Source organism: Phytophthora infestans, genomic scaffold (genome assembly GCF_000142945.1).
Source record: "Phytophthora infestans T30-4 supercont1.20 genomic scaffold, whole genome shotgun sequence".
In the NCBI taxonomy this organism is placed as follows: domain Eukaryota; phylum Oomycota; class Peronosporomycetes; order Peronosporales; family Peronosporaceae; genus Phytophthora; species Phytophthora infestans.
The window spans coordinates 1,888,485-1,904,767 of NW_003303739.1; the positions used below are offsets into that span (position 1 = coordinate 1,888,485).

Below are 16,283 nucleotides of genomic sequence, written 5' to 3' on the forward strand. Positions count from 1 at the left end.
CAGCACACGACTCGATCGCGATGTGGATTCCAGATGGGGATTTGCCACGAGGTGACGGCTATGTGCGTCTGGAGTCCAAGAAGTACCAAGACTGGCAAGTGTTGGCCTACCAAGGTTGTAGAGACCGCGAGCTCTTTCAGCGTGAATGCGAAATCTACGAACAATGGCTTGCAACTCAGCCTTCAGCAGTTGATCGACCATACTACCCAGAACCCGGTGGGGTGCTAGCACGACCTCTAGAAGACTCGCTAGTGGATTCTAGTGATCGTCTGACATGTGCAGAGCGCTGGGCACTGATCCTGGAAGAACGTGAACGAGTGGAAGCCTGTCTGGCGTCTGGGGTGACAGCCGGGGATTCGGCCGACGGTCAGCCTTCCGCAGAACCTTTGGACACGTACACGACAACCCATGGCGGAAGCAATAACGCGAACGAAGCCTCGGTAGTGCGTACACACGAACTACTGAGACCGGTGAACGTGGTACATACGCCAACGAGTGTTAGTGTCCAGTCAGGGGTGACCACGGAAGCGACAAGCAACGGCACTGTATTGAATGGAGTCACCCGTTTTGACGAAGCTGTCCCAGCCTTGTGTGTCACCAAATCTGCGAACGAGCCACCGGTGGTTGATCCAGAGGATACAGGCATCGCGCAGAAGGTGTTGAGTACGGCACCGAGTATTCATTGCAAGATTGGTGCGAATTCCGAAATGTCAAGACAGCGGCAGAACGAGGAGCGGAACAAAAGTCAACAATCCAATATGTCGGCGGCCCACGCATTCAATATTGCGAACGACGACTCGGCAGATGGCCCAGAGATGGGAAACCAGGATGGGAAGGAGATGGACCAAGTACCGACTGTTGAAATCAAAGCGGATGCCAATGTTGAGTCAAGGGAAGAATCCGTAGCGGCGTTGGACGGAACATGCATCTCGGTTGCTCGAGTGTTAACAGCCGAGGGAAATGAAGCAACGGAGGATACGAGAAATGATTTCTACGAACACCCAGCTAACAACATTGACTTGGACGACTACGCGAAGGAGCTGGCATTCCTGCCGGACCTGACCGAAGAGATCAACACGACAATTGACTACACTGCGCCTAATGTTGCTGATCCTGAGCTGTCGACTGAACGCCGAGAACGTCTAGTCGCGACGCTAAAGAACCACGAGCACATCCTGATTGCTAGTGGTAACGAACTGCCGCCGCCAGCCTACGGAGCGGTATGCGATATCGACACACAGGGGCACGCCTCAATTAAACAGCGTGCCCGGCGCGTGCCGCTGCGATTTCTCGGCAAGCTGTACGAGCTGCTGCGCGCTTTATTGCGTGCAGGACTGATCGTCTTTTCAGACAGTCCATGGGCATCGCCGATCGTGATTGTGATGAAAAAGAACGGGCTGGACATCCGGCTCTGCATTGATTACAAGATGGTGAATGCTATCACCGCGATCATGGAGTATGCAATGCCGCTAGTCGACGACCTGCTAACAGATCTCGAGCGCTACCTATGGTTCTGCTCGCTGGATGCAGCAAGCGGCTTCTGGGCGGTCATGATGACCTTGCGAGCGCGTAAAGTGTCAGCGTTCGTCTGCGCACTAGGACATTTTGAGTGGTTACGCATGCCCTTTGGGTTAAAGAACGCGCCGATGATCTACCAGCGTATGATTGACAACGCACTCTGGGGGTTCGTTCAACCTAAAGGAGGTTGGTTTGAATACTCGGAGAGGATGCGTTTAGCTGAAGAACAGGCCAAGGAACGTCGTGGGCCAAGCGCCGAGGGTTCGTTTCAAACGAAGTTCGCGGCAGACCGCGAAGCACTGGTAGAGACCGACCCTGTACTACAACTCGTCAACAGCCCCGTCGCTGACATGTTTACGAACGGGGAGCCAGACGAATCATCGCTGGTACCTGTATTTGGTCGACGGTCGTTTGTGGATGACATTTGCTTCGGTGGCGAGGATTTCGACAGCTGCCTGGCGACGCTGGACCGATTGCTAGCAAGATTTGTACAGTGTCGGATCAGCATTAGCTTCACCAAGAGCATCTTTTGCCAACCCAAGGTGGACTTTCTGTCGCATAAAATTTCGCCAGAAGGTATCAGAGCTGACCCCAAGAAGCTTGCGGCCATCACCGAGCTTTCGTTTCCAACGAGCAAGAAGGGCATGCAGTCGTTTCTTGGAGCGGTTAATTACTACAGCCGCTTCATTCAAGACTTCGCGGTCTACGGTGCGGCGCTGTACCAGCTCAAGGATGAAGACTTTGTCGTTGAAGGTGGCCTTTCTGTGGCACGTCGTTCCTTCAAAACATTGAAGACGAGTGTTTCACATTCACCCATCCTCAGGCACTTCGATCGGTCGAAAGAAGTTCACGTCATGCTCTTTGCGAATGAATGGGCGTTGAGCACTACGCTAATGCAAGAACATGAAGGCAAGTTACACCCCGTGCGGTTCCTCGGTCGGGTGCTCAAGGAGGCCGAGATGAACTACCATCCTGCTGAGAAGGAAGTTTTGGCGTTACTTCTGCTGTTGAAGATCTGTTACGTCCAGCTGGCAGGAAAGACGCTACATGTCTATACACGATTCTCGACGTTAGAGTGGGTGCATAAGTCGAAGTCTCTCTTCGGACGCGCGGTCCAGTTCGCAGTGCTGCTATCGCAGTGGCACCTTAAGGTGCAGCGCGTGAAGGAGAAGGATGTCGCCTTTGCGCAGCTACTGCAGTCAAGCATCACGAGCTTCGTTGACCTGGAGGACTCGCTCGCGCCGGTGGCACCTCCAAACAAGGGTTCACCGACTGTTCGAATGGACCCCGCGCTGCTGTACGCCAGGCTTTCCCGTAATTACAGCGGATTCGTCATGTCTTTTGACGGATCAGCGAAGACAGAGAAGTACGGTGGCTACGGGAGTTGTTCATGGGTGCTGTGGAGCCTTCCTGAGTGGAAGGTAGTGATTGCTGCAAACGCTTACCTCTCGGCCACCACGGTGAATGAGGCAGAGTACACAGGAATGATAAACGGTGTCAAGGCTGCTATTGCGCACGGTGCCGAGGATTTAGGACTCAAGGCTCGCGATTCAACAATCACTAGGGGTGATCGCATGCAGGAAGGAAACTTTGCTAGCGCTGCTGAATACTCACAAGGAACTCACGGCCTAGCTTCGATCAGTTAAATATCTTCACGTTGTACGAGAATACAACGCTGCCGCGGATTCGTTAGCCACTGAAGCGCTGGAATCGAAGATCAGTCGGGTCATCTTGGCTGAAACTCGCAAGTCGGAATTGGCATCGCTGAATCGCATCCAGGAAATGATCTACGAACCGGATGAAGACTCGGTAGATGTTTCGTCACGTGGAGCAGAACGTCAAGTACATGTACTGTCAGGCAGCGAGTCCTCAAAGTGGAAAACTTTCGAAAATTTTGTGGTTGATTACAACTCACTAGAGTACGATTTTGGTAATATTGCAGTGATGACTCGGCGACAGACGAAAGCCAAGAAACGCGTCAGGTTTGCAGATGAACACTCGGAGGATGTCTCAAAAGCTCAAGAGGATCATGAAGAACGACGAGAGACGTCCACCGAAGATTCATTCGGCGAAGATTTGCCAGACCATCCTCACAAGACTGTACCATCGGCATTTCCCGATGCGGAAGATGTTGATCCGGTAGCGATACAGCGGGAACGACGCAGACGGATACTGGTGGCACAAGACGAGGAGCAGAAGTGGTTTAACATCAAGAAGGTGCTTCAGGGCCAAGCAGAAGAGCTGAGTTACAAAGAAGCTCGAGATGCCTGGAAGTATGCTGACCGGTTCGTATTGTCTGAAGACGGCGTGCTTCACTATCTTGGATTGAATCGTCGGTACGACCACGGTTGGCAAGAGGAGACCAAGCTGCGGCTTGTGGTACCAACAACGATGATTCAAGAGGTCTTGCAGAATTGTCACGACTCGCTGGAAGGAGGACATCAAGGTGTGGTGAGAACGTTCCAACGTGTTAAGTCCGATTATTATTGGATCGGCTTGTACGCTGACGTGGAGAAGCATGTGAAGTCATGTCCAGATTGCAGCTCGAGTAAAAGCCGTCCACAGCTTCGTGGATACTCACCTGGTAACGTGCTAGCCGAACGACCTTTCCAGATCGTCTCGATGGATTTTGTGATCCCACTACCGAAATCTCGTAGGGGCAACACGGCGTTGCTCCTATTTCAGTGCTCGTTCACGGGATTCGTTATTGCCAAGGCTATGTCAGATACGACTGCACTGAGTGTTGCCCAAGTGTTCGAAGAATGTGTGTACCGACGGTTCGGAGCCCCATCATTAATAAGGCATGACCGCGACCCACGCTTCATGAGCGAGGTGTTCCAAGCGTTCGCAGAGATGATGCAGTCAAGATCAAGAGCGACTTTGAGCTATCGGCCACAGGCTAATGGACAGCAGGAACGCTCGGTGAAGTCAGTGATAGGGTCCGTACGGGTGTACGCGGAAGACCCTCTACAGCAAGATTGGGACGAAATCGCGGAGAATCTAGTATTTGCTATTAATACTTCTCAAGACACTACGAGGAAGGAAACGCCGCTCTACCTCGTTCATGGTTGGGATGCGCAGTCGACGTTGCGGGCAATGTCGTCATCACTCAAACGAGGACTCGGCAAGCAGTCTGACGCACTGGCGTGGCGGCGTGAGATCAATCGACAACATGAGGTCGCCCTCACTATGGCCAAGGATTATCAGGCTGTAGAAAAGAAGCGAAGGGCTAAAAAGCATAATGATGCTCTGAGTCGACTGGAAAAAGCTGCTGTACCTCAACCAAGTGGAAACGAACACTCGGCGGACCCCCTAGAAGCTTCAGAAGAGATGGAAGATCCTGCAAGAGCCCCACCGAGATCTCTTTTTGAGATTGGGAGCCGGGCGTGGTTGTACATGGAGCGCGTCAAACCGGGCTTGACGAAGAAATTAGCTCACCGATGGCATGGACCTTTTCGGATCAAGCGCAAGGTGGAAGAGTTTGCGTACGAGCTGGAACTGCCTGATCGAAGTGGGTATCGCTTTTACCCAGTAGTGCATGTGTCAAGACTCAAGGCTGTCAACGAATTCAACAGTCGACCGAACACTCGGTTGGTACTTGACGCGACTAATGAAGCAAGACTCGACTTCGATGAGGAACTACTGCCTGAGGACAGCTGGGAACCAGACCAAGTTGCCGGTGAATATGAAGTCGAGGCCATCCTCGACGACAGAACACCACTAACGACGAGCACGGAGCGTGCTGTACGCGAGTTCAAAGTCAAGTGGGTTGGCTATAAGGATACAACTTGGGAACCATCATCAAACTTGTCATGTGGAGGTCTGCTGTACGACTTTTTGCGAGCCAAGAAGAGCGAGAATCGGCTGCAGATGGCGCAAGTGGCGGACGAAGACTAGCGTGACTGGATCACGTATGAACTGTCCACAGGGCGATGCAGCCTGTGGTAACAGACGAAAAACGTTACTGCAACAACAAATTGTATATGCATTTGAAGAACAACATGAACATGATTACGCTGTGGAAGTGGATTAAGAATAAGAAAACATGAATGCCGACCGCGGAGCGATCACTGAAAACGAAGTCACGCGGGACACCTCAACAGTTAGCTGAGATGCTGGAGAACGTCGTAGAACGTGAAGCGAGGATTCAAATCGATTCCAAGTGTCTGGCCGCGGTGGACAAGAGTGTCAACGAAGCCGAGTCACCACTCTCCTTCTCCTCTTCATCAAGAACCTGAGCCTCGGCAGCTGGAGCTGAAGCCGGACCCTGCGAATCCTCGGTACCAGCTTCAACAGGAGCAGCAGCCAGAGCAGGACGTGGAGTACCCGGTGGCGAGTCAAACAACGAACGCCAGGTCGGAATAAGCTCGGTTGAATCGAGAGACGGGTCAACGATCACGCTTCGGTACACATCCACGAAACGCGTACCACGAGGATTGAAGAACTCCGGATTACGCTGGCACGGGAAGTACGTGGTGTTGTACGGGTGCTGATGCGGCGCATTCATCCATCCAGTACGCCATGGCTGACGAGCGTCGAGAGCCGGAACTTCGGAAAGCCAGTCAGATGTCCGAGGTGCGAATGACAAGTTTTCAATGGGGTACCACGGCTTAGACGGCTCCAAAAGCAACTCGGGACGAATGAATGACACGCCGGAAGCACTAGATGAAACCGAGTCACGACTCCACGCCATGTACTGCTCACGGTACTTGTTACGAAGACGATCGGCACGACGGTCGCGCTCACTGAAGAGCTTCTTTAACATAGCTCTCAGTTCCTTCAAGCGTTCCTTGTCGTGGCCAACCTTTTTAGCTTCTTCAGCGAGACCTCGTTCAATACCAGCTAACGGAAGCCAGTGGAGACGCTCCCACAACGCGAACCCGAGGTCACCTTGCTTACCGCCATCACCCCGAAGGTTCGCCCAGATCATCTTGAGACGGGTCTCAATCGGAGCACGCTTAGAGATGGGGACGCTTGGTTTGAAGTCGACAGTGTCAAAGAGGCAAGCTTGAAGAGGATAAAGCTGCCGAAGTTGCTGGTACGGGTGATCAGGATGCGAATAATCAAAGAACGCTTGGAGACCCTCCAACGTTGTACGCACGGTCACCTCACCAGCTGGTTCAGGAAGCGTTAAGCTCAAGAGTCGCTCGAAACACTTCTTGGCGCCTGCATCGGTAAACTTCATGTCCACATACGGAAGAACCCACGGTGGCAGGGTGGACGAAGCCGGCACCGTAGGGCGAGTACCAGATAACACTCGGTGAGGCAACGGCTCAACCGACGGTGCACCACCACGACGCGGCACCGAAGTATAGGTTGCCGTAATCATGCGTCCAGGTCCAGCATCGAGAGTCCAAATAGACGGACGAGGAGACACTGGAACAGGAAGAGAAGATGCTGGTGCCGGAGGACTTGCTGGTGGCGAAGGAGGCGGGCCGGCAACGATGATTGGGGAAGTCATCATCGGCGAAGGATTTGGCCGAGGTGGAGTCGGAGGACGAGCTGGGCCAAGATTACTCCAGTTCCTGTTTGAATCTTCAACATCTTCGTCATCGAGTATGCTTGAATGATCGGTGGGGGGCGGAACATCACCGCTACCACTGGGAGCATCAGGAGAGTCATCCACCGAAGGTTCATTGTCATCCACGTCATCTCCATGGTCGTCATCAGCATTCCCATCGTCATCAATCTCCATCGAAAGGCCAGGCGAAGACACGCTTGATACATCAGTCGTGGGAACAGTCGGAGCCGACTTCGAAGACGCGGAAGCTAGTGGAGCAGCCTCAACAGGGGTAGACCCTGCTGTAGAAACCACTCCCGAGACTTCAACTGCCTTGGATGTCGCGGCAGACGCCGAAGCAGACTTGCCTTGTGGGACAGTCTGGTCTGACTCTTCATCTTCGTCACTCGAGCCAAACATGAGCCGCATTTCCTCGGCCTCGCACAGAGCCTCTTCAGCAGCACGTATGTCGGCTGGAGAAGGTGAAATCGTTGAAGCTGGTGACTTGGCCACATCGTGTGGACCCTGAGGCGGGGGCGAAGGCGCGTCAGGAGAATCGGGAACATCGTCGTGATCCTCAGGGTTCACGTCCTTACCCGCAGACTCTGTAGCAGTTTCTTGAACCGAAGGGACGCTGCCTGGATCAGCAGTCCCCATGTTTACGTCACTCTGGTCGCCGCTGAGGTCGACCACTGCGGGAGTCGAGGAAGACGCTGGTGTAGGAGGTGGCGACCATGAACTTGGAGAAGACCGTACAGACTTGGACCGAGTCTTCATATGACGTCGTGGCGACTTAGCAGGAGAATGAGGACGGGATTTCTGGCGCTTCTTCTGGGCCGCCTTCTTCCACGCCTTCGGACCGAACAGCGATCTACGAGCCGACTTGGGAGTTGAAGTATCGGCAGGTGGCGCATCACCGAGACCGGCAGCTGCCATCGAAGCACTGGCCTTGTTCGTTGGGATTGGAGCCTTGTCTTCGTCAGAGTCGTCCGGATCGTCGTCTGAATCCTCGCCACCTGGTCTAAGACGCTTATGGGACCTCCCATGGGCCACTTGGTGAGCTGCTTTGGCCAAAGCTGCCGGAAAGGCTTGAGGATTGTCCGAAGACGCGGTGGCAGACTGAATACGCCGCAGAGCGACTAACGTCTCCTGATCCAAGTCCAGCGCATCCAGGTCCAGCTCACCCGCAGTCAGACCTATTACGAAGGATTGTGAACGAACGTTAGTTGCTGAACACACGGTGGAAGGAGCGACATTAAGAGCGTACCTTCGACAGCCAGACGAAGTACCTCGGGATCCATCCCTGCCAGACTCACGTGTGCACGGAGGGTACGATTCGCTTGGAGGAGGCGAGTGTTACGATCTTGCTGGTTCTCGAGGACCTTGAGCGTGTCGTTATCGACATACTTGCCCTGGGCAAGCTTTACCAGAAGGAGGTGGAGCTTCCGGGTCTGCTCAGTATTCGCGCCAATAGAAGACTTGTACACTTCGCGTTCGCGAGCCAGCTTCTTCTGCAACGTGCTGATAAAAACGTCCCGAGCTTGGACCTCGCAGTGCAGACGATTCAAGTCTTCTGCGTGTCGTTCCATAGTGGCTTGAACAGTGGCGAGCATGGCGTCGTTCTTGGCGTTCGACTCGTGGAGAATCTTGACGTGGTGGTGTAAGGCTTCAATCTCAGCGTTTGCAGCCTTGAGGAACGTCTCCGCGTTCTCACAAGCCATGATGTGGGGTGCCACCGAACGCACGGCGGCAGCAGCCTCGGACTGAGCAAACCGCAACTGACGCTCTAAGTCGGCAACGCGTTGGCGTAATGCCGACAGCGCGTCAGGAACAGATTGTATCGCAGCGAGGACCTCATCGAAACCAACAGCAGTCTCGAGACGACGCTGAGTGTGTATATCGCCGTGGAGAGGAGGCACAACGCTGATCTGCACTTGGTGACGAGCCATTGCAGTCAAGTACGGGATTATCGATGTCATCATGTGATCGACCGATGCCTCCGTACTTTCAGCCAGCATGGCGCGCAGCGAATCTTCGGTGAGTGGTGGTGGACCACCAGCTGGGGCAGGAGGAGGAGCAGGAGCCATCTCCGCGGATTCAGCGACGACGGGGAGTGCTGCAGGAGCTACCGCAGGGAGTGAAGAGTCTGGGGCAGGAAGCGCCGAAGGACCAGTTGATGACGCCGCTGTCGGAGGAAGTGTAGCAGACTGAGGGACGTTCGAACCCTCGGCCTTGCCCTCCTGAGAAACAAGTCGAGTAATGCGAGATGATGAGCAAGGTGCCGATGATTCAAGAGAAGGATGAGCTGACGTACCTCCAGCTGTTCACGTTCGCGACGTCTACGAGGATTAAGACGCTGAAAAGCGTCGGACACGGCTCGATTCAGACGCTTGGACATACGGTGGCGAGATGGTGAATTGAAGAATGAAGAAATGTCACAACGGGCACCAGTACCGTGGCTTCCATTGCGACAGGGGCAGTTGTGGTGTAGTGATTTCTCCGTGGTTGCGGATTATCACCCGTCGACAAAGACGTGACACCGCCCAAGTTGTTCAAGCGACGAACCCTCGGTCGGGTGATGTACGGAGACGCCAAGGTGCAAGGGACTCGACGGCGTCACCTCCGAGTTTTCAACAAGTATCAGATACGGCCCTATGTCACTGAATCCAGGCTGTCCTTATTATTAATAATGGACTGGCCGGATTCGCATTCAGCGGACCATCTACGGTACGAACCCTCAGTGGCGGTTGGGATGAGTTCGCGGAATACTCAGCGACCTTTAGAAGACACGTTCACCGTCTGGGACAGGGCGCGGACCGTTAAAGATGCTCATGCGACGGTGCAGACGACGCTTGGCATGCAAAAAGATCCATAACGGATCATTGTTCACTTGATATTTGTATACTTGATTAGGACTTCTTATTAGGAATAGACCCGAAAGGGTAAGCTTAAATACAGAACAGAATTTCCACTCAAGCACACAGAGCGACGTCCGGCTTCAAGGTAAGCGTCAGGTCAAGCTTGTTTGAGTGTGTTATGCCTGTCGGTGAACTCGAAGCTCTGTAGCGAGGGTTCATCCGGCAAGGCCAAGAGACTTTGTGTATTGGCCGATTATTATCGGGAGGTTTTACGTGACGGCTTATTGTTGCCTATTTGCACGACTGGGAGTGCTTGAATTGCCTCCCTTTTATTTCTTCCAGCCGAGTGTTGAACACTCGGTGATCTCGTAAAAGGCTTACCCGTGCCTGGTACCCTTCCGCTGTTGGGACCACGAGGATTCAAAACACCTGCTAGCTTTGCTCGTGCTAGTAGCGTGTTCTTATTTTACTGGTTGGCCTATATAAGTAGTTTACAAGGTCCAGTTTGTCCCGGTGCAAGGGCAGAACTGGGGTCTTCAGGTCCGCCCGAACGATCGTTTACTATCCTAGTAGACGTATTGTTGTGGGAACATCCTAACTACATCTGTAGCTAGAGTTCACGTGGGATTTCCAACACCACACGACGGCTCAAAACGAGAGCCTTTCCTTGTTTTCAAGACTCGACCATCGACCAGGCCCGCTGTCGCAAGGGAGAACAAAGTGATGCGCCACGGTTTTAGGCGCAGACTTTGGGCTAAGACGACTTTTCGGGGCACTGGTGGAAAGATGTATTAAATTTTGCTGGTCTTCTCAATGTCGTGCTAATGAAGGTGCCTCCTGTATACACTTACTCGTGCCAGCCGGTAGATGTAGCATGGAACAAGCCACTCAAAGATTTCATAAGGAAGAAGTGGGTGGATTTTCTATTTGTTCAAGTTCAGGCGGCATCCGCTGGAGGCACTACTTTCGAGATGTCATCACCAACACGGTCGAACGTGGTTCGCTGGATCATATGCGCGTGGGTATCTCTCGCCCATACTACAATCACTGGCGGTTCCAAGAAGACCAAGCTAGCGATCACCACAATGATGATGCCACCACAGCCGACACCGCACGCACCACCAGAATCAGTCTTAGGCCCACGCGTCAGGCTACTACTGCTGAGCAATGTCGCTGCTGATCCAGCGAAGGACATCGACTATAACGAACTCGACGGCACCGAGGGCGACCGCTTGGATCAAAGCAACGTTTCTTAGTTTTGGACACGCGATCAAGAGACTACCGGGAGGAATCGAACCTCCATCCTCCCACAAGGGGAACTTATCCGTTAAGCCACGGTAGTAGGTCTTCACAGGGTCTGCGCCGACTAACAGCAGCACCGCTAAACTACAATAAACGTTGTAGATATCGAAAAAGGGCTCGTAGCGTACCATCTCGTGTTAAACGTGGAATTAACCATTGTTATGGCGGCAACCCTCTTAGGACACCCAGTCCCCCCTCAATTCGCTTCTTGGTCAATCCAACACTGAATGGCTTGACGAGAAGGCGACCAAAAATATCGGCCTGCCTATGCATCTCTATAGACCTATTTAGTGGGCAGACTGTTTACTGGATATTTGCCGGATGGAAATGAAAATTTGCAAGATTGGAATGCACATGTATTTTTCTTTTGAACCCGCCTGATGGGTGAACTGTCGTGTACATTGACTGTGCTCTTTGAAATACCCCTGCGGTATTGTAAAAGGTCGCGCCTAAGAAGTAAATAAGTAGATAAAGCGTCAAGGGCAAAAGGGTTAGGGGCTAATCCTTTAGTTACTATATAACTTCTAAGGGGTCTGAATGGACCTTCACCTTACCGCAATACCGCAAGAAATTGGCCAATGACAACGACTGCCAAAGCCTTTTAAAATTTTCTACCTTTCAAATCTGCATCCCATCGTGTTCATAATCGAATTAGCAACATGGAAGACGACTGTGTCTGTGAGTGGTGCGGGCCAAGCGAGTGCGACTGGGAGCGTTATGGAGGTGAGCTGCAAGAGATCGCGGCTCGTTTGTTGAGCACCCTTCTACGGAAAAGGCGGCGTAGCCAGGCCGTGCGTGCCATGTTACGTTGCAAGTATACTGTATATACAGTACTGCACCCCGTTTTCGCGGGGGTGGACCATATAGGATTTGCAAATAAACTAGATTTTAGCTAACAAATTAAAGCTCATTTGGATTCAGGATCATCACATCCGGAAGTTTATCAAAGGTCCAAGGGCGCGAAAACGGGGTGCAGTACTGTACATAAAACGGGTGATATGATTGGAAACGTTCCCGAATGTGTAAAAAGAAAATTTGTCCTGTATTGGCCTGATAACAATAAGGTGGGGTCGAGCTGATGCTGTATTATCAAGCTTCCGGTAGGGTTAGATCAGCTATTCTAGTTATGGATCTATTGACACGCTTCCGTGTAAATGCTACAGGCTCACCTGCCGTCGACCGACAGACCGCATCTAAAGCATCGCGGAGTGCTGGTGTTCGCACTTTGAAGACGTCTTGGTAATGAAATGCACTAGAACGCTCAACACGGGAGCCCTGTTCGCACTCAGTTCATCCGTACTTAGCCTTCTTGCTTATTCCACGCAAACAGCAAAAGTAGCACGTTAGCTTTCCGTTGCTGTACTTGGTAGAATTGAATGTAATAATATAAAACGAAGCGTCGGCTCCAACTACTTCATCAAGTGCTTTACGTTGACGCTTCTTTTCACATCACAAGCGCTGCCGTCTTATGTTCTTCTCATTGCTTGTCAAAGTATCGGCAATACGTCGTTTGAATTTTCGTAGTGAAGGAATAGATGATGATGTTGTTTTCAGCAATGCGAACGCGTTGATAATAGCCAGGTCGATAAGCCACGTAAATCGTGTCATGTCTAAGCGTTTCTCGCGGCGTCGTGATGGGTTTGTTGATCGCATTTGATCAACGCGATCTTCAGCGTTCCTTAAACCTTTATAAACGGCAATTACGGTACGTATCTGTAGTGGTGGATAGTTCAATGGCAAGCCTTCACCCACTCACACAGGGCAAAGCACAGGAAGGCGATACCGAGCTGGCTAGTTAGGGGTTAGGACAACACAGCCAAGGCATAGGGCGTGCTTGGCAGTGAATGGACATTAGGGATTCTACTCTAGAAGACTCACAATAGATTTTTGGGTTTACCAGGAAGCGCCAGCTTCCCTAGCAGTAGTCTTATCGCTAAGACCTACTACAAAGAATTCTTTAGTTGCAAGGTTTTGCGACTAGAACTGAACAAGAACAAGATGGTTTTCAACGAGGAGAATCAAACTACTGGAGGGCACAGCAGTGGTGAGACGCAGATTTCTTCAGAGAGGACGAAGACAATCGACCTGCTGAATGTTCCCCGGGCCCCACAGCCCATTTTTGCTGTTATTGTCGCACCTCTGGTGACTTCCACATCTCGTGAAGCCTTGTTGGAGTGGTTGAAACTCCGCAAGGACTACGAGGAAGCGACTAAAGAGCGGTGCAAAGATGGAAAGGAGGACTTCAACGCTGTGTTGAAGAGTGTGCGGAGCTCGTTTGACTCGGATTTGCTGACCACACTTTGTGAAGCAAGTTGGGGCATCGAGAAGAGCGACTTGACTGATAACTTTCTTTTAGAGAAGATCCACGAGATTACGGACAACTACCAGAACCAAGCATTACCGCCTGTGAATGAATTGTTTCTCGATGAGTTGATCATGAACATGAGCAACCCAGACATTCAGTCACGGGTAACGGATTATTTTCTCTCGTGCAACCGACTTATTAGAAAATATGGTTTTACCAGTTTCTTCGAAGGGGCGAAAGGAGCTAAAAAAAAGTGCAAATTGCTGGTTAACTTGCTTCCAGGGTCTCTTAAGGAGAAGGTCAAGAACGAGATTGATAATCGAACGCCCGAAGCGCAGAGTAATGTGCTGAAGCTTTCTAACCTCATCAACCAGCAAGCGCTCGAACAGGCGATCGAGTATCGGGCTCTCAAAGGAGGCAGAGACTCGACTCGCAAGTCGACAGCGCGTGAGCAGCAGCGAGGGTCCCAAAATAACAAAAAGCGCCAGAATGAGTGGAAACCACAGCAACATAAGGAGAAGAAGGTGAAGAAAGCCGATACTCGTAAAGTCGAGAGACAGTTCGAGACAAAGGAGCAGTCTAGGACCAAAGGAATACTGAAGGACGGATGCTTCAACTGTGGTGGTCCCCATTACCTTAGCGCTTGCCCATCGGCTACGAAGGAAGACCGCGACCAGCATACCTCCAAACAAGGCCAAAAGAGTGAGCGACCTCCTGCGGGGAGGCACCGCTAACCTCCGACGCCTAGCTGAATGCCTGCCAGTACAAGCGCGCTCACTTGTGCTGAAAGACACCTTCTCGGTGGCATTTTGCGCCGATAGTGGTGCTGACAGGTCTAGAATCAGTATGAATATTTCGAAGAATTTATGAAGGTTTGTCCGGAAGCGGAACTAGTGCAGTTGAAAGAACCGCTTGACTGTATAGGAGCTGATGGAAAACCAATTGAAGTGACTAAGACTGTGAGCCTACATTTGAGACTACGGACTGCTGCCGGCAGTGTTCGTATCGCTAAACCGGTTGAGTGCCTCATCATCCCTGGTGATGCAAGCGAATTTTTGTTGGGGAATGACGTGTTGACGATGTTGGGGATTGACGTGCATCGAGAGCTTGACTTACTCGATGCCAATACTGTTCGGAGAGGGCAGGATGATGAATTTGATGAGGTCGATGAGCCAAAAATTGGTAGCGGCGGGGAAATAAGTGAAGATGTAGTAACTGCCGTCGAGGGTCTAGTAACAGAAGCTGTGAAGAAAGGATTTCCATTAGAACACACATCGGAACTCCGGCGAATAGCGAGCCGCTTTGACATCTGGAGATCGACACTTGGAAATGGCCCACCGGCTTGTGTGGCGCCAATGAAGATTCGCCTTAGGGAAGGAACCAAACCGTATCGCTGTAAAGCGCGACGATACCCACCTGAGGTGAGGAAATTTCTTGACGATTTCAACGACGAGTTAGTGCGGTTAGGCTGGGTATATGAAAATACTGAGAGCCGATGGGCGTGTCCTGTCTTACCGGCTCGTAGGAGCGGTGGAGAGTATCGCCAAACAGCGGACTACAAACCTGTCAACGCCGACATCGAAGCGATCGTCGGTGTGATGCCGGATCTGAATGTGGACTTGGAGGATGTAAAAGGTGCTAAGTTTTTCGGTTTATCCGATTTCATTAACCCCCCCCCGTCACGAGAGCAAATCGTAAGTGCACCCCCCTAACCTCATGCTTGATATCAAGCATGTTAACGACTAGTGATAACAAGGAGTTTGTATGTGGTAAAAAATGAACCATATCCGCCTCTCAGTACAAAGTCACCCTTTATCACTGTCCATGTGACCACACGCTTCCTATCGAGCTTGTTCTGACGTGGTATATAGCTGCATGTTAGATATAGAGCAAAACGATTTGGCCTTTTTACAAGGAGAGTCTTTCTTTATCTAAATCGAGTGCAAAGAATACTGCGAACGTCTTGTACTGAAGTGCAAAAGTAATGCAAAACAAACACTAGCAGCTGATTGCACATCATGTGCCTACTCAGCGTTGGTGCCACCCTCGCTACTGCCTTCATCATCGCCAGCGATCTCACCTTCACTCGCAGCGCCACCTTCAGTCGAAGCCTCACCAGCGTTGCCTACCTTCTTCCCCGATGGCCTCATTTGAATGCCGCGACCGCAGCGAGGCTTAGGGCGGTCGCGACCATTCCTCCAGAGGTCGTGCCAGATCGCGTAGCATGTCCACGTGTTGCCCGGGTAATGACCCTGGCGCACTTTATCGCACAAGTACAATCTGCAATAGCTATTAGTAAGTGATGAAGAATCAATGCATTTGTAGGCTTACCTCTTGTTCCCCTTACTGCACCCTGGACAAAAGAACCGCGTGACCTGGCGCTTGCTGCTCACTGTCTTGCGAATTGTACACACCTTACACTGTCGTTGGCGGCGCTTCCGAATACCGTTCACCTCCACCCACTCCTCGTCCATGGCCAAGCTGTGGCCTTCGGAGCTTGTGGCGTCACCTCGACTTGGCGTCACTGGCCCCGGTGAGTTCATCTACAATAGACCAAACAGCAGGAAATTAGAATAAACAAGAAATAAATGCTCTGCCAGCCGTACCGTGTTCACAAATTCCGTTGGGCCCATGTCCAGTAACTGCGCGTGGAGCTGGGAAATCAAGCCTGCGTGGTCAGCGGCGGGTTCACCTCTCATTTTCCTTGCTTCGCGAAATACGATAAAGCTATTCACAATAGCAATATCAAATAGGCCAAATGCCAGACTTTTGTAGTACTTGCGGAAGCGCAAGGAGAGCT

At 51.7% G+C, this 16,283-nt stretch overlaps 1 pseudogene across 1 annotated transcript; it reads right to left on the reverse strand.

Annotated features, from left to right (window-relative positions):
- Window positions 1–11,152: 11,152 nt before the first annotated feature.
- Window positions 11,153–11,218, reverse strand: PITG_27339 (annotated as a pseudogene). The gene has a single exon. The product of its transcript is annotated as a tRNA-OTHER (tRNA).
- Window positions 11,219–16,283: the final 5,065 nt, after the last annotated feature.